At 43.6% G+C, this 24,999-nt stretch overlaps 1 protein-coding gene across 2 annotated transcripts in view; it reads left to right on the plus strand.

Annotated features, from left to right (window-relative positions):
* The window catches only part of LOC144502611 (protein AMBP-like), a 197,806-nt gene that overhangs the window by 25,920 nt on the left and 146,887 nt on the right, over window positions 1-24,999 (plus strand). The gene's annotated exons all lie outside the window — the stretch shown is intronic.

Genomic DNA, 24,999 nt, shown 5'->3' on the forward strand with positions numbered 1-24,999 from the left:
CATCTGGAATTGTTGTTTCAGTGTATAGACTGTGGAACAGCTGTTACAGTGTACAGGCTTTGGAAATGATGTTACAGTGAGTAGCCTATGGAACTGATGTTAGAGGGTGTAGGCTGTGGAACTGATGTTACAGTGTGTAGACTGTGGAACAGATGTTACAGTATGTAGACTGTGGAACTGATGTTACAGTGTGTAGACTGTGGAACTGATGTTACAGTGTGTAGACTGTGGAACTGATGTTACAGTGTGTAGACTGTGGAACTGATGTTACAGTGTGTAGACTGTGGAACAGATGTTACAGTGTGTAGACTGTGGAACTGATGTTACAGTGTGTAGGCTGTGGAACTGATGTTACAGGATGTAGACTGTGGAACTGATGTTACAGTGTGTAGACTGTGGAACTGATGTTACAGTGTGTAGACTGTGGAACAGATGTTACAGTGTGTAGACTGTGGAACTGATGTTACAGTGTGTAGACTGTGGAACTGATGTTACAGTGTGTAGACTGTGGAACTGATGTTACAGTGTGTAGACTGTGGAACTGATGTTACAGTGTGCAGACTGTGGAACTGATGTTACAGTGTGTAGACTGTGGAACTGATGTTACAGTGTGTAGACTGTGGAACTGATGTTACAGTGTGTAGGCTGTGGAACTGATGTTACAGTATGTAGACTGTGGAACTGATGTTACAGTGTGCAGGCTGTGGAACTGATGTTACAGTGTGTAGACTGTGGAACTGATGTTACAGTATGTAGGCTGTGGAACTGATGTTACAGTGCGTAGACTGTGGAACTGATGTTACAGTGTGTAGGCTGTGGAACTGATGTTACAGTATGTAGACTGTGGAACTGATGTTACAGTGTGTAGACTGTGGAACTGATGTTACAGTATGTAGACTGTGGAACTGATGTTACAGTGTGTAGATTGTGGAACTGATGTTACAGTGTGTAGGCTGTGGAACTGATGTTACAGTGTGTAGACTGTGGAACTGATGTTACAGTATGTAGACTGTGGAACTGATGTTACAGTGTGTAGATTGTGGAACTGATGTTACAGTGTGTAGGCTGTGGAACTGATGTTACAGTATGTAGACTGTGGAACTGATGTTACAGTGTGTAGACTGTGGAACTGATGTTACAGTGTGTAGGCTGTGGAACTGATGTTACAATGTGTAGGCTGTGGAACTGATGTTACAGTGTGTAGACTGTGGAACTGATGTTACAGTGTGTAGGCTGTGGAACTGATGTTACAATGTGTAGGCTGTGGAACTGATGTTACAGTGTGTAGACTGTGGAACTGATGTTACAGTGTGTAGGCTGTGGAACTGATGTTACAATGTGTAGGCTGTGGAACTGATGTTACAGTGTGTAGACTGTGGAACAGATGTTACAGTGTGTAGACTGTGGAACTGATGTTACAGTGTGTAGACTGTGGAACAGATGTTACAGTGTGTAGACTGTGGAACTGATGTTACAGTGTGTAGGCTGTGGAACTGATGTTACAGTATGTAGACTGTGGAACTGATGTTACAGTGTGTAGGCTGTGGAACTGATGTTACAGTGTGTAGACTGTGGAACTGATGTTACAGTGTGTAGGCTGTGGAACTGATGTTACAGTATGTAGACTGTGGAACTGATGTTACAGTGTGTAGGCTGTGGAACTGATGTTGCAGTGTGCAGGCTGTGGAACTGATGTTACAGTGTGTAGACTGTGGAACTGATGTTACAGTATGTAGGCGGTGGAACTGATGTTACAGTGTGTAGACTGTGGAACTGATGTTACAGTGTGTAGGCTGTGGAACTGATGTTACAATGTGTAGGCTGTGGAACTGATGTTACAGTGTGTAGACTGTGGAACTGATGTTACAGTGTGTAGGCTGTGGAACTGATGTTACAATGTGTAGGCTGTGGAACTGATGTTACAGTGTGTAGACTGTGGAACTGATGTTACAGTGTGTAGGCTGTGGAACTGATGTTACAATGTGTAGGCTGTGGAACTCATGTTACAGTGTGTAGACTGTGGAACAGATGTTACAGTGTGTAGACTGTGGAACTGATGTTACAGTGTGTAGACTGTGGAACTGATGTTACAGTGTGTAGGCTGTGGAACTGATGTTACAGTGTGTAGACTGTGGAACAGATGTTACAGTGTGTAGACTGTGGAACTGATGTTACAGTGTGTAGACTGTGGAACTGATGTTACAGTGTGTAGACTGTGGAACTGATGTTACAGTGTGTAGGCTGTGGAACTGATGTTACAGTGTGTAGACTGTGGAACTGATGTTACAGTGTGTAGACTGTGGAACTGATGTTACAGTGTGTAGACTGTGGAACTGATGTTACAGTGTGTAGACTGTGGAACTGATGTTACAGTGTGTAGACTGTGGAACTGATGTTACAGTGTGTAGGCTGTGGAACTGATGTTACAGTATGTAGACTGTGGAACTGATGTTACAGTGTGTAGACTGTGGAACAGATGTTACAGTATGTAGACTGTGGAACTGATGTTACAGTGTGTAGACTGTGGAACTGATGTTACAGTGTGTAGACTGTGGAACTGATGTTACAGTGTGTAGGCTGTGGAACTGATGTTACAGTATGTAGACTGTGGAACTGATGTTACAGTATGTAGACTGTGGAACTGATGTTACAGTGTGTAGACTGTGGAACTGATGTTACAGTGTGTAGACTGTGGAACTGATGTTACAGTGTGCAGACTGTGGAACTGATGTTACAGTGTGTAGACTGTGGAACTGATGTTACAGTGTGTAGACTGTGGAACTGATGTTACAGTGTGTAGGCTGTGGAACTGATGTTACAGTATGTAGACTGTGGAACTGATGTTACAGTATGTAGACTGTGGAACTGATGTTACAGTGTGTAGACTGTGGAACTGATGTTACAGTGTGTAGACTGTGGAACTGATGTTACAGTATGTAGACTGTGGAACTGATGTTACAGTATGTAGACTGTGGAACTGATGTTACAGTGTGTAGACTGTGGAACTGATGTTACAGTGTGTAGACTGTGGAACTGATGTTACAGTATGTAGACTGTGGAACTGATGTTACAGTGTGTAGACTGTGGAACTGATGTTACAGTATGTAGACTGTGGAACTGATGTTACAGTGTGTAGACTGTGGAACTGATGTTACAGTGTGTAGACTGTGGAACTGATGTTACAGTGTGTAGACTGTGGAACTGATGTTACAGTGTGTAGACTGTGGAACTGATGTTACAGTGTGCAGACTGTGGAACTGATGTTACAGTATGTAGACTGTGGAACTGATGTTACAGTGTGTAGACTGTGGAACTGATGTTACAGTGTGTAGACTGTGGAACTGATGTTACAGTGTGTAGACTGTGGAACTGATGTTACAGTGTGTAGACTGTGGAACAGATGTTACAGTATGTAGACTGTGGAACTGATGTTACAGTGTGTAGACTGTGGAACTGATGTTACAGTGTGTAGACTGTGGAACAGATGTTACAGTGTGTAGACTGTGGAACTGATGTTACAGTATGTAGACTGTGGAACTGATGTTACAGTGTGTAGACTGTGGAACTGATGTTACAGTGTGTAGACTGTGGAACTGATGTTACAGTGTGTAGACTGTGGAACTGATGTTACAGTGTGTAGACTGTGGAACTGATGTTACAGTATGTAGACTGTGGAACTGATGTTACAGTGTGTAGACTGTGGAACTGATGTTACAGTGTGTAGACTGTGGAACTGATGTTACAGTGTGTAGACTGTGGAACTGATGTTACAGTGTGTAGACTGTGGAACTGATGTTACAGTATGTAGACTGTGGAACTGATGTTACAGTGTGTAGACTGTGGAACTGATGTTACAGTGTGTAGGCTGTGGAACTGATGTTACAGTATGTAGACTGTGGAACTGATGTTACAGTGTGTAGACTGTGGAACAGATGTTACAGTATGTAGACTGTGGAACTGATGTTACAGTGTGTAGACTGTGGAACTGATGTTACAGTGTGTAGACTGTGGAACTGATGTTACAGTGTGTAGGCTGTGGAACTGATGTTACAGTATGTAGACTGTGGAACTGATGTTACAGTGTGTAGACTGTGGAACTGATGTTACAGTGTGTAGACTGTGGAACTGATGTTACAGTATGTAGACTGTGGAACTGATGTTACAGTGTGTAGACTGTGGAACTGATGTTACAGTGTGTAGACTGTGGAACTGATGTTACAGTGTGTAGGCTGTGGAACTGATGTTACAGTGTGTAGGCTGTGGAACTGATGTTACAGTGTGTAGACTGTGGAACTGATGTTACAGTGTGTAGACTGTGGAACTGATGTTACAGTGTGTAGGCTGTGGAACTGATGTTACAGTGTGTAGACTGTGGAACAGATGTTACAGTGTGTCGACTGTGGAACTGATGTTACAGTGTGTAGGCTGTGGAACTGATGTTACAGTGTGTAGACTGTGGAACAGATGTTACAGTGTGTAGACTGTGGAACTGATGTTACAGTGTGTAGACTGTGGAACTGATGTTACAGTGTGTAGACTGTGGAACTGATGTTACAGTGTGTAGGCTGTGGAACTGATGTTACAGTGTGTAGACTGTGGAACTGATGTTACAGTGTGTAGACTGTGGAACTGATGTTACAGTGTGTAGGCTGTGGAACTGATGTTACAGTGTGTAGACTGTGGAACTGATGTTACAGTGTGTAGGCTGTGGAACTGATGTTACAGTGTGTAGACTGTGGAACTGATGTTACAGTGTGTAGGCTGTGGAACTGATGTTACAGTGTGTAGACTGTGGAACTGATGTTACAGTGTGTAGGCTGTGGAACTGATGTTACAGTGTGTAGACTGTGGAACTGATGTTACAGTGTGTAGGCTGTGTAACTGATGTTACAGTGTGTAGACTGTGGAACAGATGTTACAGTGTGTAGACTGTGGAACTGATGTTACAGTGTGTAGACTGTGGAACTGATGTTACAGTGTGTAGACTGTGGAACTGATGTTACAGTGTGTAGACTGTGGAACTGATGTTACAGTGTGTAGACTGTGGAACTGATGTTACAGTGTGTAGACTGTGGAACAGATGTTACAGTGTGTAGACTGTGGAACTGATGTTACAGTGTGTAGGCTGTGGAACTGATGTTACAGTGTGTAGACTGTGGAACTGATGTTACAGTGTGTAGACTGTGGAACTGATGTTACAGTGTGTAGACTGTGGAACTGATGTTACAGTGTGTAGACTGTGGAACAGATGTTACAGTGTGTAGACTGTGGAACTGATGTTACAGTGTGCAGGCTGTGGAACTGATGTTACAGTGTGCAGGCTGTGGAACTGATGTTACAGTGTGCAGGCTGTGGAACTGATGTTACAGTGTGCAGGCTGTGGAACTGATGTTACAGTGTGCAGGCTGTGGAACTGATGTTACAGTGTGCAGGCTGTGGAACTGATGTTACAGTGTGTAGACTGTGGAACTGATGTTACAGTGTGCAGGCTGTGGAACTGATGTTACAGTGTGTAGGCTGTGGAACTGATTTTGCAGTGTGTAGACTGTGGAACTGATGTTACAGTGTGTAGGCTGTGGAACTGATGTTACAGTGTGTAGACTGTGGAACTGATGTTACAGTGTGTAGGCTGTGGAACTGATGTTACAGTGTGTAGACTGTGGAACAGATGTTACAGTGTGTAGACTGTGGAACTGATGTTACAGTGTGTAGACTGTGGAACTGATGTTACAGTGTGTAGACTGTGGAACAGATGTTACAGTGTGTAGACTGTGGAACTGATGTTACAGTGTGTAGGCTGTGGAACTGATGTTACAGTATGTAGACTGTGGAACTGATGTTACAGTGTGCAGGCTGTGGAACTGATGTTACAGTATGTAGACTGTGGAACTGATGTTACAGTGTGTAGACTGTGGAACTGATGTTACAGTGTGTAGACTGTGGAACTGATGTTGCAGTGTGTAGACTGTGGAACTGATGTTACAGTATGTAGACTGTGGAACTGATGTTACAGTGTGTAGACTGTGGAACTGATGTTGCAGTGTGCAGGCTGTGGAACTGATGTTACAGTGTGTAGACTGTGGAACTGATGTTGCAGTGTGCAGACTGTGGAACTGATGTTACAGTGTGCAGGCTGTGGAACTGATGTTACAGTGTGTAGACTGTGGAACTGATGTTGCAGTGTGTAGACTGTGGAACTGATGTTACAGTGTGTAGGCTGTGGAACTGGTGTTACAGTGTGTAGGCTGTGGAACTGATGTTACAGTGTGTAGACTGTGGAACTGATGTTACAGTGTGTAGGCTGTGGAACTGATGTTACAGTGTGTAGACTGTGGAACTGATGTTACAGTGTGTAGGCTGTGGAACTGATGTTACAGTGTGTAGACTGTGGAACTGATGTTACAGTGTGTAGGCTGTGTAACTGATGTTACAGTGTGTAGACTGTGGAACAGATGTTACAGTGTGTAGACTGTGGAACTGATGTTACAGTGTGTAGACTGTGGAACTGATGTTACAGTGTGTAGACTGTGGAACTGATGTTACAGTGTGTAGACTGTGGAACTGATGTTACAGTGTGTAGACTGTGGAACTGATGTTACAGTGTGTAGACTGTGGAACAGATGTTACAGTGTGTAGACTGTGGAACTGATGTTACAGTGTGTAGGCTGTGGAACTGATGTTACAGTGTGTAGACTGTGGAACTGATGTTACAGTGTGTAGACTGTGGAACTGATGTTACAGTGTGTAGACTGTGGAACTGATGTTACAGTGTTTAGACTGTGGAACAGATGTTACAGTGTGTAGACTGTGGAACTGATGTTACAGTGTGCAGGCTGTGGAACTGATGTTACAGTGTGCAGGCTGTGGAACTGATGTTACAGTGTGCAGGCTGTGGAACTGATGTTACAGTGTGCAGGCTGTGGAACTGATTTTGCAGTGTGTAGACTGTGGAACTGATGTTACAGTGTGTAGGCTGTGGAACTGATGTTACAGTGTGTAGACTGTGGAACTGATGTTACAGTGTGCAGGCTGTGGAACTGATGTTACAGTGTGTAGGCTGTGGAACTGATTTTGCAGTGTGTAGACTGTGGAACTGATGTTACAGTGTGTAGGCTGTGGAACTGATGTTACAGTGTGTAGACTGTGGAACTGATGTTACAGTGTGTAGGCTGTGGAACTGATGTTACAGTGTGTAGACTGTGGAACAGATGTTACAGTGTGTAGACTGTGGAACTGATGTTACAGTGTGTAGACTGTGGAACTGATGTTACAGTGTGTAGACTGTGGAACAGATGTTACAGTGTGTAGACTGTGGAACTGATGTTACAGTGTGTAGGCTGTGGAACTGATGTTACAGTATGTAGACTGTGGAACTGATGTTACAGTGTGCAGGCTGTGGAACTGATGTTACAGTATGTAGACTGTGGAACTGATGTTACAGTGTGTAGACTGTGGAACTGATGTTACAGTGTGTAGGCTGTGGAACTGATGTTACAGTATGTAGACTGTGGAACTGATGTTACAGTATGTAGACTGTGGAACTGATGTTACAGTGTGTAGACTGTGGAACTGATGTTACAGTGTGTAGACTGTGGAACTGATGTTGCAGTGTGTAGACTGTGGAACTGATGTTACAGTGTGCAGGCTGTGGAACTGATGTTACAGTGTGTAGACTGTGGAACTGATGTTGCAGTGTGCAGACTGTGGAACTGATGTTACAGTGTGCAGGCTGTGGAACTGATGTTACAGTGTGTAGACTGTGGAACTGATGTTGCAGTGTGTAGACTGTGGAACTGATGTTACAGTGTGTAGGCTGTGGAACTGATGTTACAGTGTGTAGACTGTGGAACTGATGTTACAGTGTGTAGACTGTGGAACTGATGTTACAGTGTGTAGACTGTGGAACTGATGTTACAGTGTGTAGGCTGTGGAACTGATGTTACAGTGTGTAGGCTGTGGAACTGATGTTACAGTGTGTAGACTGTGGAACTGATGTTACAGTGTGTAGGCTGTGGAACTGATGTTACAGTGTGTAGGCTGTGGAACTGATGTTACAGTGTGTAGACTGTGGAACTGATGTTACAGTGTGTAGACTGTGGAACTGATGTTACAGTGTGTAGGCTGTGGAACTGATGTTACAGTGTGTAGACTGTGGAACTGATGTTGCAGTGTGCAGGCTGTGGAACTGATGTTACAGTGTGTAGACTGTGGAACTGATGTTGCAGTGTGTAGGCTGTGGAACTGATGTTACAGTGTGTAGACTGTGGAACTGATGTTACAGTGTGTAGGCTGTGGAACTGATGTTACAGTGTGTAGACTGTGGAACTGATGTTACAGTGTGTAGGCTGTGGAACTGATGTTACAGTGTGTAGACTGTGGAACTGATGTTACAGTGTGTAGGCTGTGGAACTGATGTTACAGTGTGTAGACTGTGGAACTGATGTTACAGTGTGTAGGCTGTGGAACTGATGTTACAGTGTGTAGACTGTGGAACTGATGTTGCAGTGTGTAGGCTGTGGAACTGATGTTACAGTGTGTAGGCTGTGGAACTGATGTTACAGTATGTAGGTTTGGGAACTTATGTTATGGTGTGTAGGCTGTGGAACTGATGTTACAGTGTGTAGACTGTGGAACTGATGTTGCAGTGTGCAGGCTGTGGAACTGATGTTACAGTGTGTAGACTGTGGAACTGATGTTACAGTATGCAGACTGTGGAACTGATGTTACAGTGTGTAGGCTGTGGAACTGATGTTACAGTATGTAGACTGTGGAACTGATGTTACAGTGTGTAGACTGTGGAACTGGTGTTACAGTATGTAGACTGTGGAACTGATGTTACAGTGTGTAGACTGTGGAACTGATGTTACAGTGTGTAGACTGTGGAACTGATGTTACAGTGTGTAGGCTGTGGAACTGATGTTACAGTATGCAGACTGTGGAACTGATGTTACAGTGTGTAGACTGTGGAACTGATGTTACAGTGTGTAGGCTGTGGAACTGATGTTACAGTATGCAGACTGTGGAACTGATGTTACAGTGTGTAGACTGTGGAACTGATGTTACAGTGTGTAGACTGTGGAACTGATGTTACAGTGTGTAGACTGTGGAACTGATGTTACAGTGTGTAGGCTGTGGAACTGATGTTACAGTGTGCAGACTGTGGAACTGATGTTACAGTGTGTAGACTGTGGAACTGATGTTACAGTGTGGAGACTGTGGAACAGATGTTACAGTGTGTAGACTGTGGAACTGATGTTGCAGTGTGTAGACTGTGGAACTGATGTTACAGTGTGTAGACTGTGGAACTGATGTTACAGTGTGTAGACTGTGGAACTGATGTTACAGTGTGTAGACTGTGGAACTGATGTTACAGTGTGTAGACTGTGGAACTGATGTTACAGTGTGTAGACTGTGGAACTGATGTTACAGTATGTAGACTGTGGAACTGATGTTGCAGTGTGTAGACTGTGGAACTGATGTTACAGTGTGTAGACTGTGGAACTGATGTTACAGTGTGTAGACTGTGGAACTGATGTTGCAGTGTGTAGACTGTGGAACTGATGTGACAGTGTGTAGACTGTGGAACTGATGTTACAGTGTGTAGACTGTGGAACTGATGTTGCAGTGTGTAGACTGTGGAACTGATGTTACAGTGTGTAGACTGTGGAACTGATGTTACAGTGTGTAGACTGTGGAACTGATGTTACAGTGTGTAGACTGTGGAACTGATGTTGCAGTGTGTAGACTGTGGAACTGATGTTACAGTGTGTAGACTGTGGAACTGATGTTACAGTATGCAGACTGTGGAACTGATGTTACAGTGTGTAGACTGTGGAACTGATGTTACAGTGTGTAGACTGTGGAACTGATGTTGCAGTGTGTAGACTGTGGAACTGATGTTACAGTATGTAGACTGTGGAACTGATGTTACAGTATGTAGACTGTGGAACTGATGTTGCAGTGTGTAGACTGTGGAACTGATGTTGCAGTGTGTAGACTGTGGAACTGATGTTACAGTATGTAGACTGTGGAACTGATGTTACAGTGTGTAGACTGTGGAACTGATGTTACAGTGTGTAGACTGTGGAACTGATGTTGCAGTGTGTAGACTGTGGAACTGATGTTACAGTATGTAGACTGTGGAACTGATGTTACAGTGTGTAGACTGTGGAACTGATGTTACAGTGTGTAGACTGTGGAACTGATGTTGCAGTGTGTAGACTGTGGAACTGATGTTACAGTATGCAGACTGTGGAACTGATGTTACAGTGTGTAGACTGTGGAACTGATGTTACAGTGTGTAGACTGTGGAACTGATGTTGCAGTGTGTAGACTGTGGAACTGATGTTACAGTATGTAGACTGTGGAACTGATGTTACAGTATGTAGACTGTGGAACTGATGTTGCAGTGTGTAGACTGTGGAACTGATGTTGCAGTGTGTAGACTGTGGAACTGATGTTACAGTATGTAGACTGTGGAACTGATGTTACAGTGTGTAGACTGTGGAACTGATGTTACAGTGTGTAGACTGTGGAACTGATGTTGCAGTGTGTAGACTGTGGAACTGATGTTACAGTATGTAGACTGTGGAACTGATGTTACAGTATGTAGACTGTGGAACTGATGTTGCAGTGTGTAGACTGTGGAACTGATGTTACAGTATGCAGACTGTGGAACTGATGTTACAGTGTGTAGGCTGTGGAACTGATGTTACAGTGTGTAGACTGTGGAACTGATGTTACAGTGTGCAGGCTGTGGAACTGATGTTACAGTATGTAGACTGTGGAACTGATGTTACAGTGTGTAGACTGTGGAACTGATGTTACAGTATGTAGACTGTGGAACTGATGTTACAGTGTGTAGACTGTGGAACTGATGTTACAGTGTGTAGACTGTGGAACTGATGTTACAGTGTGTAGACTGTGGAACTGATGTTACAGTATGTAGACTGTGGAACTGATGTTACAGTATGTAGACTGTGGAACTGATGTTACAGTGTGTAGACGGTGGAACTGATGTTACAGTATGTAGACTGTGGAACTGATGTTACAGTGTGTAGACTGTGGAACTGATGTTGCAGTGTGTAGACTGTGGAACTGATGTTACAGTATGTAGACTGTGGAACTGATGTTACAGTATGTAGACTGTGGAACTGATGTTGCAGTGTGTAGACTGTGGAACTGATGTTACAGTATGTAGACTGTGGAACTGATGTTACAGTATGTAGACTGTGGAACTGATGTTGCAGTGTGTAGACTGTGGAACTGATGTTACAGTGTGCAGGCTGTGGAACTGATGTTACAGTGTGTAGACTGTGGAACTGATGTTGCAGTGTGTAGACTGTGGAACTGATGTTACAGTGTGTAGGCTGTGGAACTGATGTTACAGTGTGTAGACTGTGGAACTGATGTTACAGTGTGTAGACTGTGGAACTGATGTTACAGTGTGTAGGCTGTGGAACTGATGTTACAGTGTGTAGGCTGTGGAACTGATGTTACAGTGTGTAGACGGTGGAACTGATGTTACAGTGTGTAGACTGTGGAACTGATGTTACAGTGTGTAGGCTGTGGAACTGATGTTACAGTGTGTAGGCTGTGGAACTGATGTTACAGTGTGTAGACTGTGGAACTGATGTTACAGTGTGTAGACTGTGGAACTGATGTTACAGTGTGTAGGCTGTGGAACTGATGTTACAGTGTGTAGACTGTGGAACTGATGTTGCAGTGTGCAGGCTGTGGAACTGATGTTACAGTGTGTAGACTGTGGAACTGATGTTGCAGTGTGTAGGCTGTGGAACTGATGTTACAGTGTGTAGACTGTGGAACTGATGTTGCAGTGTGCAGGCTGTGGAACTGATGTTACAGTGTGTAGACTGTGGAACTGATGTTGCAGTGTGTAGGCTGTGGAACTGATGTTACAGTGTGTAGACTGTGGAACTGATGTTACAGTGTGTAGGCTGTGGAACTGATGTTACAGTGTGTAGACTGTGGAACTGATGTTACAGTGTGTAGGCTGTGGAACTGATGTTACAGTGTGTAGACTGTGGAACTGATGTTACAGTGTGTAGGCTGTGGAACTGATGTTACAGTGTGTAGACTGTGGAACTGATGTTACAGTGTGTAGGCTGTGGAACTGATGTTACAGTGTGTAGACTGTGGAACTGATGTTGCAGTGTGTAGGCTGTGGAACTGATGTTACAGTGTGTAGGCTGTGGAACTGATGTTACAGTATGTAGGTTTGGGAACTTATGTTATGGTGTGTAGGCTGTGGAACTGATGTTACAGTGTGTAGACTGTGGAACTGATGTTGCAGTGTGCAGGCTGTGGAACTGATGTTACAGTGTGTAGACTGTGGAACTGATGTTACAGTATGCAGACTGTGGAACTGATGTTACAGTGTGTAGGCTGTGGAACTGATGTTACAGTATGTAGACTGTGGAACTGATGTTACAGTGTGTAGACTGTGGAACTGGTGTTACAGTATGTAGACTGTGGAACTGATGTTACAGTGTGTAGACTGTGGAACTGATGTTACAGTGTGTAGACTGTGGAACTGATGTTACAGTGTGTAGGCTGTGGAACTGATGTTACAGTATGCAGACTGTGGAACTGATGTTACAGTGTGTAGACTGTGGAACTGATGTTACAGTGTGTAGGCTGTGGAACTGATGTTACAGTATGCAGACTGTGGAACTGATGTTACAGTGTGTAGACTGTGGAACTGATGTTACAGTGTGTAGACTGTGGAACTGATGTTACAGTGTGTAGACTGTGGAACTGATGTTACAGTGTGTAGGCTGTGGAACTGATGTTACAGTGTGCAGACTGTGGAACTGATGTTACAGTGTGTAGACTGTGGAACTGATGTTACAGTGTGGAGACTGTGGAACAGATGTTACAGTGTGTAGACTGTGGAACTGATGTTGCAGTGTGTAGACTGTGGAACTGATGTTACAGTGTGTAGACTGTGGAACTGATGTTACAGTGTGTAGACTGTGGAACTGATGTTACAGTGTGTAGACTGTGGAACTGATGTTACAGTGTGTAGACTGTGGAACTGATGTTACAGTGTGTAGACTGTGGAACTGATGTTACAGTATGTAGACTGTGGAACTGATGTTGCAGTGTGTAGACTGTGGAACTGATGTTACAGTGTGTAGACTGTGGAACTGATGTTACAGTGTGTAGACTGTGGAACTGATGTTGCAGTGTGTAGACTGTGGAACTGATGTGACAGTGTGTAGACTGTGGAACTGATGTTACAGTGTGTAGACTGTGGAACTGATGTTGCAGTGTGTAGACTGTGGAACTGATGTTACAGTGTGTAGACTGTGGAACTGATGTTACAGTGTGTAGACTGTGGAACTGATGTTACAGTGTGTAGACTGTGGAACTGATGTTGCAGTGTGTAGACTGTGGAACTGATGTTACAGTGTGTAGACTGTGGAACTGATGTTACAGTATGCAGACTGTGGAACTGATGTTACAGTGTGTAGACTGTGGAACTGATGTTACAGTGTGTAGACTGTGGAACTGATGTTGCAGTGTGTAGACTGTGGAACTGATGTTACAGTATGTAGACTGTGGAACTGATGTTACAGTATGTAGACTGTGGAACTGATGTTGCAGTGTGTAGACTGTGGAACTGATGTTGCAGTGTGTAGACTGTGGAACTGATGTTACAGTATGTAGACTGTGGAACTGATGTTACAGTGTGTAGACTGTGGAACTGATGTTACAGTGTGTAGACTGTGGAACTGATGTTGCAGTGTGTAGACTGTGGAACTGATGTTACAGTATGTAGACTGTGGAACTGATGTTACAGTGTGTAGACTGTGGAACTGATGTTACAGTGTGTAGACTGTGGAACTCATGTTGCAGTGTGTAGACTGTGGAACTGATGTTACAGTATGCAGACTGTGGAACTGATGTTACAGTGTGTAGACTGTGGAACTGATGTTACAGTGTGTAGACTGTGGAACTGATGTTGCAGTGTGTAGACTGTGGAACTGATGTTACAGTATGTAGACTGTGGAACTGATGTTACAGTATGTAGACTGTGGAACTGATGTTGCAGTGTGTAGACTGTGGAACTGATGTTGCAGTGTGTAGACTGTGGAACTGATGTTACAGTATGTAGACTGTGGAACTGATGTTACAGTGTGTAGACTGTGGAACTGATGTTACAGTGTGTAGACTGTGGAACTGATGTTGCAGTGTGTAGACTGTGGAACTGATGTTACAGTATGTAGACTGTGGAACTGATGTTACAGTATGTAGACTGTGGAACTGATGTTGCAGTGTGTAGACTGTGGAACTGATGTTACAGTATGCAGACTGTGGAACTGATGTTACAGTGTGTAGGCTGTGGAACTGATGTTACAGTGTGTAGACTGTGGAACTGATGTTACAGTGTGCAGGCTGTGGAACTGATGTTACAGTATGTAGACTGTGGAACTGATGTTACAGTGTGTAGACTGTGGAACTGATGTTACAGTATGTAGACTGTGGAACTGATGTTACAGTGTGTAGACTGTGGAACTGATGTTACAGTGTGTAGACTGTGGAACTGATGTTACAGTGTGTAGACTGTGGAACTGATGTTACAGTATGTAGACTGTGGAACTGATGTTACAGTATGTAGACTGTGGAACTGATGTTACAGTGTGTAGACGGTGGAACTGATGTTACAGTATGTAGACTGTGGAACTGATGTTACAGTGTGTAGACTGTGGAACTGATGTTGCAGTGTGTAGACTGTGGAACTGATGTTACAGTATGTAGACTGTGGAACTGATGTTACAGTATGTAGACTGTGGAACTGATGTTGCAGTGTGTAGACTGTGGAACTGATGTTACAGTATGTAGACTGTGGAACTGATGTTACAGTATGTAGACTGTGGAACTGATGTTGCAGTGTGTAGACTGTGGAACTGATGTTACAGTGTGCAGGCTGTGGAACTGATGTTACAGTGTGTAGACTGTGGAACTGATGTTGCAGTGTGTAGACTGTGGAACTGATGTTACAGTGTGTAGGCTGTGGAACTGATGTTACAGTGTGTAGACTGTGGAACTGATGTTACAGTGTGTAGACTGTGGAACTGATGTTACAGTGTGTAGGCTGTGGAACTGATGTTACAGTGTGTAGGCTGTGGAACTGATGTTACAGTGTGTAGACGGTGGAACTGATGTTACAGTGTGTAGACTGTGGAACTGATGTTACAGTGTGTAGGCTGTGGAACTGATGTTACAGTGTGTAGGCTGTGGAACTGATGTTACAGTGTGTAGACTGTGGAACTGATGTTACAGTGTGTAGACTGTGGAACTGATGTTACAGTGTGTAGGCTGTGGAACTGATGTTACAGTGTGTAGACTGTGGAACTGATGTTGCAGTGTGCAGGCTGTGGAACTGATGTTACAGTGTGTAGACTGTGGAACTGATGTTGCAGTGTGTAGGCTGTGGAACTGATGTTACAGTGTGTAGACTGTGGAACTGATGTTACAGTGTGTAGGCTGTGGAACTGATGTTACAGTGTGTAGACTGTGGAACTGATGTTACAGTGTGTAGGCTGTGGAACTGATGTTACAGTGTGTAGACTGTGGAACTGATGTTACAGTGTGTAGGCTGTGGAACTGATGTTACAGTGTGTAGACTGTGGAACTGATGTTACAGTGTGTAGGCTGTGGAACTGATGTTACAGTGTGTAGACTGTGGAACTGATGTTGCAGTGTGTAGGCTGTGGAACTGATGTTACAGTGTGTAGGCTGTGGAACTGATGTTACAGTATGTAGGTTTGGGAACTTATGTTATGGTGTGTAGGCTGTGGAACTGATGTTACAGTGTGTAGACTGTGGAACTGATGTTGCAGTGTGCAGGCTGTGGAACTGATGTTACAGTGTGTAGACTGTGGAACTGATGTTACAGTATGCAGACTGTGGAACTGATGTTACAGTGTGTAGGCTGTGGAACTGATGTTACAGTATGTAGACTGTGGAACTGATGTTACAGTGTGTAGGCTGTGGAACTGATGTTACAGTATGCAGACTGTGGAACTGATGTTACAGTGTGTAGGCTGTGGAACTGATGTTACAGTATGCAGACTGTGGAACTGATGTTACAGTGTGTAGACTGTGGAACTGATGTTACAGTGTGTAGACTGTGGAACAGATGTTACAGTGTGTAGACTGTGGAACTGATGTTGCAGTGTGTAGACTGTGGAACTGATGTTACAGTGTGTAGACTGTGGAACTGATGTTACAGTGTGCAGACTGTGGAACTGATGTTACAGTGTGTAGACTGTGGAACTGATGTTACAGTATGTAGACTGTGGAACTGATGTTGCAGTGTGCAGGCTGTGGAACTGATGTTACAGTGTGTAGACTGTGGAACTGATGTTACAGTATGCAGACTGTGGAACTGATGTTACAGTGTGTAGGCTGTGGAACTGATGTTACAGTATGTAGACTGTGGAACTGATGTTACAGTGTGTAGACTGTGGAACTGATGTTACAGTATGTAGACTGTGGAACTGATGTTACAGTGTGTAGACTGTGGAACTGATGTTACAGTGTGTAGACTGTGGAACTGATGTTACAGTGTGTAGGCTGTGGAACTGATGTTACAGTATGCAGACTGTGGAACTGATGTTACAGTGTGTAGACTGTGGAACTGATGTTACAGTGTGTAGGCTGTGGAACTGATGATACAGTATGCAGACTGTGGAACTGATGTTACAGTGTGTAGACTGTGGAACTGATGTTACAGTGTGTCGACTGTGGAACTGATGTTACAGTGTGTAGACTGTGGAACTGATGTTACAGTGTGTAGGCTGTGGAACTGATGTTACAGTATGCAGACTGTGGAACTGATGTTACAGTGTGTAGACTGTGGAACTGATGTTACAGTGTGTAGACTGTGGAACAGATGTTACAGTGTGTAGACTGTGGAACTGATGTTGCAGTGTGTAGACTGTGGAACTGATGTTACAGTGTGTAGACTGTGGAACTGATGTTACAGTGTGCAGACTGTGGAACTGATGTTACAGTGTGTAGACTGTGGAACTGATGTTACAGTATGTAGACTGTGGAACTGATGTCACAGTGTGTAGACTGTGGAACTGATGTTACAGTCTGTAGACTGTGGAACTGATGTTACAGTATGTAGACTGTGGAACTGATGTTACAGTGTGTAGACTGTGGAACTGATGTTACAGTGTGTAGACTGTGGAACTGATGTTACAGTGTGTAGACTGTGGAACTGATGTTACAGTGTGTAGACTGTGGAACTGATGTTACAGTGGAACTGATGTTACAGTGTGTAGACTGTGGAACTGATGTTACAGTATGTAGACTGTGGAACTGATGTTGCAGTGTGTAGACTGTGGAACTGATGTTACAGTGTGTAGACTGTGGAACTGATGTTACAGTGTGTAGACTGTGGAACTGATGTTGCAGTGTGTAGACTGTGGAACTGATGTTACAGTGTGTAGACTGTGGAACTGATGTTACAGTGTGTAGACTGTGGAACTGATGTTGCAGTGTGTAGACTGTGGAACTGATGTTACAGTATGTAGGCTGTGGAACTGATGTTACAGTGTGTAGACTGTGGAACTGATGTTACAGTGTGTAGACTGTGGAACTGATGTTACAGTGTGTAGACTGTGGAACTGATGTTGCAGTGTGTAGACTGTGGAACTGATGTTACAGTGTGTAGACTGTGGAAATGATGTTGCAGTGTGTAGACTGTGGAACTGATGTTACAGTATGTAGACTGTGGAACTGATGTTACAGTGTGTAGACTGTGGAACTGATGTTGCAGTGTGTAGACTGTGGAACTGATGTTACAGTGTGTAGACTGTGGAACTGATGTTGCAGTGTGTAGACTGTGGAACTGATGTTACAGTGTGTAGACTGTGGAAATGATGTTGCAGTGTGTAGACTGTGGAACTGATGTTACAGTATGAAGACTGTGGAACTGATGTTGCAGTGTGTAGACTGTGGAACTGATGTTGCAGTGTGTAGACTGTGGAACTGATGTTACAGTGTGTAGACTGTGCAACTGATGTTACAGTGTGTAGACTGTGGAACTGATGTTGCAGTGTGTAGACTGTGGAACTGATGTTACAGTATGTAGACTGTGGAACTGATTTTACAGTATGTAGACTGTGGAACTGATGTTGCAGTGTGTAGACTGTGGAACTGATGTTACAGTATGTAGACTGTGGAACTGATGTTACAGTATGTAGACTGTGGAACTGATGTTGCAGTGTGTAGACTGTGGAACTGATGTTACAGTGTGTAGACTGTGGAACTGATGTTGCAGTGTGTAGACTGTGGAACTGATGTTGCAGTGTGTAGACTGTGGAACTGATGTTACAGTGTGTAGACTGTGCAACTGATGTTACAGTGTGTAGACTGTGGAACTGATGTTGCAGTGTGTAGACTGTGGAACTGATGTTACAGTATGTAGACTGTGGAACTGATTTTACAGTATGTAGACTGTGGAACTGATGTTGCAGTGTGTAGACTGTGGAACTGATGTTACAGTATGCAGACTGTGGAACTGATGTTACAGTGTGTAGGCTGTGGAACTGATGTTACAGTGTGTAGACTGTGGAACTGATGTTACAGTGTGCAGGCTGTGGAACTGATGTTACAGTATGTAGACTGTGGAACTGATGTTACAGTGTGTAGACTGTGGAACTGATGTTACAGTATGTAGACTGTGGAACTGATGTTACAGTGTGTAGACTGTGGAACTGATGTTACAGTGTGTAGACTGTGGAACTGATGTTACAGTGTGTAGACTGTGGAACTGATGTTACAGTATGTAGACTGTGGAACTGATGTTACAGTATGTAGACTGTGGAACTGATGTTACAGTGTGTAGACTGTGGAACTGATGTTACAGTATGTAGACTGTGGAACTGATGTTACAGTGTGTAGACTGTGGAACTGATGTTGCAGTGTGTAGACTGTGGAACTGATGTTACAGTATGTAGACTGTGGAACTGATGTTACAGTATGTAGACTGTGGAACTGATGTTGCAGTGTGTAGACTGTGGAACTGATGTTACAGTGTGTAGGCTGTGGAACTGATGTTACAGTGTGCAGACTGTGGAACTGATGTTACTGTGTGCAGACTGTGGAACTGATGTTACAGTATGCAGACTGTGGAACTGATGTTACAGTGTGTAGACTGTGGAACTGATGTTACAGTGTGTAGGCTGTGGAACTGATGTTACAGTATGCAGACTGTGGAACTGATGTTACAGTGTGTAGACTGTGGAACTGATGTTACAGTGTGTAGACTGTGGAACTGATGTTACAGTGTGTAGACTGTGGAACTGATGTTACAGTGTGTAGGCTGTGGAACTGATGTTACAGTGTGTAGACTGTGGAACTGATGTTACAGTGTGTAGACTGTGGAACTGATGTTACAGTGTGTAGGCTGTGGAACTGATGTTACAGTGTGTAGACTGTGGAACTGATGTTACAGTGTGTAGACTGTGGAACTGATGTTACAGTGTGTAGGCTGTGGAACTGATGTTACAGTATGCAGACTGTGGAACTGATGTTACAGTGTGTAGACTGTGGAACTGATGTTACAGTGTGTAGACTGTGGAACTGATGTTGCAGTGTGTAGACTGTGGAACTGATGTTACAGTGTGTAGGCTGTGGAACTGATGTTACAGTGTGCAGACTGTGGAACTGATGTTACTGTGTGCAGACTGTGGAACTGATGTTACAGTATGCAGACTGTGGAACTGATGTTACAGTGTGTAGACTGTGGAACTGATGTTACAGTGTGTAGGCTGTGGAACTGATGTTACAGTATGCAGACTGTGGAACTGATGTTACAGTGTGTAGACTGTGGAACTGATGTTACAGTGTGTAGACTGTGGAACTGATGTTACAGTGTGTAGACTGTGGAACTGATGTTACAGTGTGTAGGCTGTGGAACTGATGTTACAGTGTGTAGACTGTGGAACTGATGTTACAGTGTGTAGACTGTGGAACTGATGTTACAGTGTGTAGGCTGTGGAACTGATGTTACAGTGTGTAGACTGTGGAACTGATGTTACAGTGTGTAGACTGTGGAACTGATGTTACAGTGTGTAGGCTGTGGAACTGATGTTACAGTATGCAGACTGTGGAACTGATGTTACAGTGTGTAGACTGTGGAACTGATGTTACAGTGTGTAGACTGTGGAACTGATGTTACAGTATGCAGACTGTGGAACTGATGTTACAGTGTGTAGACTGTGGAACTGATGTTACAGTGTGTAGGCTGTGGAACTGATGTTACAGTATGCAGACTGTGGAACTGATGTTACAGTGTGTAGGCTGTGGAACTGATGTTACAGTGTGCAGACTGTGGAACTGATGTTACAGTATGCAGACTGTGGAACTGATGTTACAGTGTGTAGACTGTGGAACTGATGTTACAGTGTGTAGGCTGTGGAACTGATGTTACAGTATGCAGACTGTGGAACTGATGTTACAGTGTGTAGACTGTGGAACTGATGTTACAGTGTGTAGACTGTGGAACTGATGTTACAGTGTGTAGACTGTGGAACTGATGTTACAGTGTGTAGGCTGTGGAACTGATGTTACAGTGTGTAGACTGTGGAACTGATGTTAAAGTGTGTAGACTGTGGAACTGATGTTACAGTGTGTAGACTGTGGAACTGATGTTACAGTGTGTAGGCTGTGGAACTGATGTTACAGTATGCAGACTGTGGAACTGATGTTACAGTGTGTAGACTGTGGAACTGATGTTGCAGTGTGTAGACTGTGGAACTGATGTTACAGTGTGTAGACTGTGGAACTGATGTTACAGTGTGTAGACTGTGGAACTGATTTTACAGTGTGTAGACTGTGGAACTGATGTTACAGTGTGTAGACTGTGGAACTGATGTTACAGTGTGTAGACTGTGGAACTGATGTTACAGTGTGTAGACTGTGGAACTGATGTTACAGTGTGTAGACTGTGGAACTGATGTTACAGTGTGTAGACTGTGGAACTGATGTTACAGTGTGTAGACTGTGGAACTGATGTTACAGTGTGTAGACTGTGGAACTGATGTTACAGTGTGTAGACTGTGGAACTGATGTTGCAGTGTGTAGACTGTGGAACTGATGTTACAGTGTGTAGACTGTGGAACTGATGTTGCAGTGTGTAGACTGTGGAACTGATGTTACAGTATGTAGACTGTGGAACTGATGTTACAGTGTGTAGACTGTGGAACTGATGTTGCAGTGTGTAGACTGTGGAACTGATGTTACAGTATGTAGACTGTGGAACTGATGTTACAGTGTGTAGACTGTGGAACTGATGTTACAGTGTGTAGACTGTGGAACTGATGTTGCAGTGTGTAGACTGTGGAACTGATGTTACAGTATGTAGACTGTGGAACTGATGTTACAGTGTGTAGACTGTGGAACTGATGTTGCAGTGTGTAGACTGTGGAACTGATGTTACAGTATGCAGACTGTGGAACTGATGTTACAGTGTGTAGACTGTGGAACTGATGTTGCAGTGTGTAGACTGTGGAACTGATGTTACAGTATGCTGACTGTGGAACTGATGTTAGTGTGTAGACTGTGGAACTGATGTTACAGTGTGTAGACTGTGGAACTGATGTTGCAGTGTGTAGACTGTGCAACTCATGTTACAGTATGTAGACTGTGGAACTGATGTTGCAGTGTGTAGACTGTGGAACTGATGTTACAGTATGTAGTCTGTGGAACTGATGTTGCAGTGTGTAGACTGTGGAACTGATGTTACAGTATGTAGACTGTGGAACTGATGTTACAGTGTGTAGACTGTGGAACTGATGTTACAGTGTGTAGACTGTGGAACTGATGTTGCAGTGTGTAGACTGTGGAACTGATGTTACAGTATGTAGACTGTGGAACTGATGTTACAGTATGTAGACTGTGGAACTGATGTTGCAGTGTGTAGACTGTGGAACTGATGTTACAGTATGCAGACTGTGGAACTGATGTTACAATGTGTAGGCTGTGGAACTGATGTTACAGTGTGTAGACTGTGGAACTGATGTTACAGTGTGCAGGCTGTGGAACTGATGTTACAGTATGTAGACTGTGGAACTGATGTTACAGTGTGTAGACTGTGGAACTGATGTTACAGTGTGTAGACTGTGGAACTGATGTTACAGTATGCAGACTGTGGAACTGATGTTGCAGTGTGTAGACTGTGGAACTGATGTTACAGTGTGTAGACTGTGGAACTGATGTTACAGTATGTAGACTGTGGAACTGATGTTACAGTATGTAGACTGTGGAACTGATGTTACAGTGTGTAGACTGTGGAACTGATGTTACAGTATGTAGACTGTGGAACTGATGTTACAGTGTGTAGACTGTGGAACTGATGTTGCAGTGTGTAGACTGTGGAACTGATGTTACAGTATGTAGACTGTGGAACTGATGTTACAGTGTGTAGACTGTGGAACTGATTTTACAGTGTGTAGACTGTGGAACTGATGTTGCAGTGTGTAGACTGTGGAACTGATGTTACAGTATGTAGACTGTGGAACTGATGTTGCAGTGTGTAGACTGTGGAACTGATGTTACAGTATGCAGACTGTGGAACTGATGTTACAGTATGTAGACTGTGGAACTGATGTTACAGTGTGTAGACTGTGGAACTGATGTTACAGTGTGTAGACTGTGGAACTGATGTTGCAGTGTGTAGACTGTGGAACTGATGTTACAGTATGTAGACTGTGGAACTGATGTTGCAGTGTGTAGACTGTGGAACTGATGTTGCAGTATGTAGACTGTGGAACTGATGTTACAGTATGTAGACTGTGGAACTGATGTTACAGTATGTAGACTGTGGAACTGATGTTACAGTATGTAGACTGTGGAACTGATGTTACAGTGTGTAGACTGTGGAACTGATGTTACAGTGTGTAGACTGTGGAACTGATGTTGCAGTGTGTAGACTGTGGAACTGATGTTACAGTATGTAGACTGTGGAACTGATGTTGCAGTGTGTAGACTGTGGAACTGATGTTACAGTATGCAGACTGTGGAACTGATGTTACAGTATGTAGACTGTGGAACTGATGTTACAGAGTGTAGACTGTGGAACTGATGTTACAGTGTGTAGACTGTGGAACTGATGTTGCAGTGTGTAGACTGTGGAACTGATGTTACAGTATGTAGACTGTGGAACTGATGTTGCAGTGTGTAGACTGTGGAACTGATGTTGCAGTATGTAGACTGTGGAACTGATGTTACAGTATGTAGACTGTGGAACTGATGTTGCAGTGTGTAGACTGTGGAACTGATGTTACAGTGTGTAGACTGTGGAACTGATGTTACAGTATGTAGACTGTGGAACTGATGTTGCAGTGTGTAGACTGTGGAACTGATGTTACAGTGTGTAGACTGTGGAACTGATGTTACAGTATGTAGACTGTGGAACTGATGTTGCAGTGTGTAGACTGTGGAACTGATGTTACAGTGTGTAGACTGTGGAACTGATGTTACAGTATGTAGACTGTGGAACTGATGTTGCAGTGTGTAGACTGTGGAACTGATGTTACAGTATGCAGACTGTGGAACTGATGTTACAGTGTGTAGGCTGTGGAACTGATGTTACAGTGTGTAGACTGTGGAACTGATGTTACAGTGTGTAGACTGTGGAACTGATGTTACAGTGTGTAGGCTGTGGAACTGATGTTACAGTATGCAGACTGTGGAACTGATGTTACAGTGTGTAGGCTGTGGAACTGATGTTACAGTGTGCAGACTGTGGAACTGATGTTACAGTATGCAGACTGTGGAACTGATGTTACAGTGTGTAGACTGTGGAACTGATGTTACAGTGTGTAGGCTGTGGAACTGATGTTACAGTATGCAGACTGTGGAACTGATGTTACAGTGTGTAGACTGTGGAACTGATGTTACAGTGTGTAGACTGTGGAACTGATGTTACAGTGTGTAGACTGTGGAACTGATGTTACAGTGTGTAGGCTGTGGAACTGATGTTACAGTGTGTAGACTGTGGAACTGATGTTACAGTGTGTAGACTGTGGAACTGATGTTACAGTGTGTAGACTGTGGAACTGATGTTACAGTGTGTAGGCTGTGGAACTGATGTTACAGTATGCAGACTGTGGAACTGATGTTACAGTGTGTAGACTGTGGAAAAGATGTTACAGTGTGTAGACTGTGGAACTGATGTTACAGTGTGTAGACTGTGGAACTGATGTTACAGTGTGTAGACTGTGGAACTGATGTTACAGTGTGTAGACTGTGGAACTGATGTTACAGTGTGTAGACTGTGGAACTGATGTTACAGTGTGTAGACTGTGGAACTGATGTTACAGTGTGTAGACTGTGGAACTGATGTTACAGTGTGTAGACTGTGGAACTGATGTTACAGTGTGTAGACTGTGGAACTGATGTTACAGTGTGTAGACTGTGGAACTGATGTTGCAGTGTGTAGACTGTGGAACTGATGTTACAGTATGTAGACTGTGGAACTGATGTTACAGTATGTAGACTGTGGAACTGATGTTACAGTGTGTAGACTGTGGAACTGATGTTACAGTATGTAGACTGTGGAACTGATGTTACAGTATGCAGACTGTGGAACTGATGTTACAGTGTGTAGACTGTGGAACTGATGTTACAGTATGTAGACTGTGGAACTGATGTTACAGTGTGTAGACTGTGGAACTGATGTTGCAGTGTGTAGACTGTGGAACTGATGTTACAGTATGTAGACTGTGGAACTGATGTTACAGTGTGTAGACTGTGGAACTGATGTTACAGTGTGTAGACTGTGGAACTAATGTTGCAGTGTGTAGACTGTGGAACTGATGTTACAGTATGTAGACTGTGGAACTGATGTTACAGTGTGTAGACTGTGGAACTGATGTTGCAGTGTGTAGACTGTGGAACTGATGTTACAGTATGTAGACTGTGGAACTGATGTTACAGTGTGTAGACTGTGGA

Source organism: Mustelus asterias, chromosome 13 (assembly GCF_964213995.1).
Source record: "Mustelus asterias chromosome 13, sMusAst1.hap1.1, whole genome shotgun sequence".
Classification (NCBI taxonomy): Eukaryota; Metazoa; Chordata; class Chondrichthyes; order Carcharhiniformes; family Triakidae; genus Mustelus; species Mustelus asterias.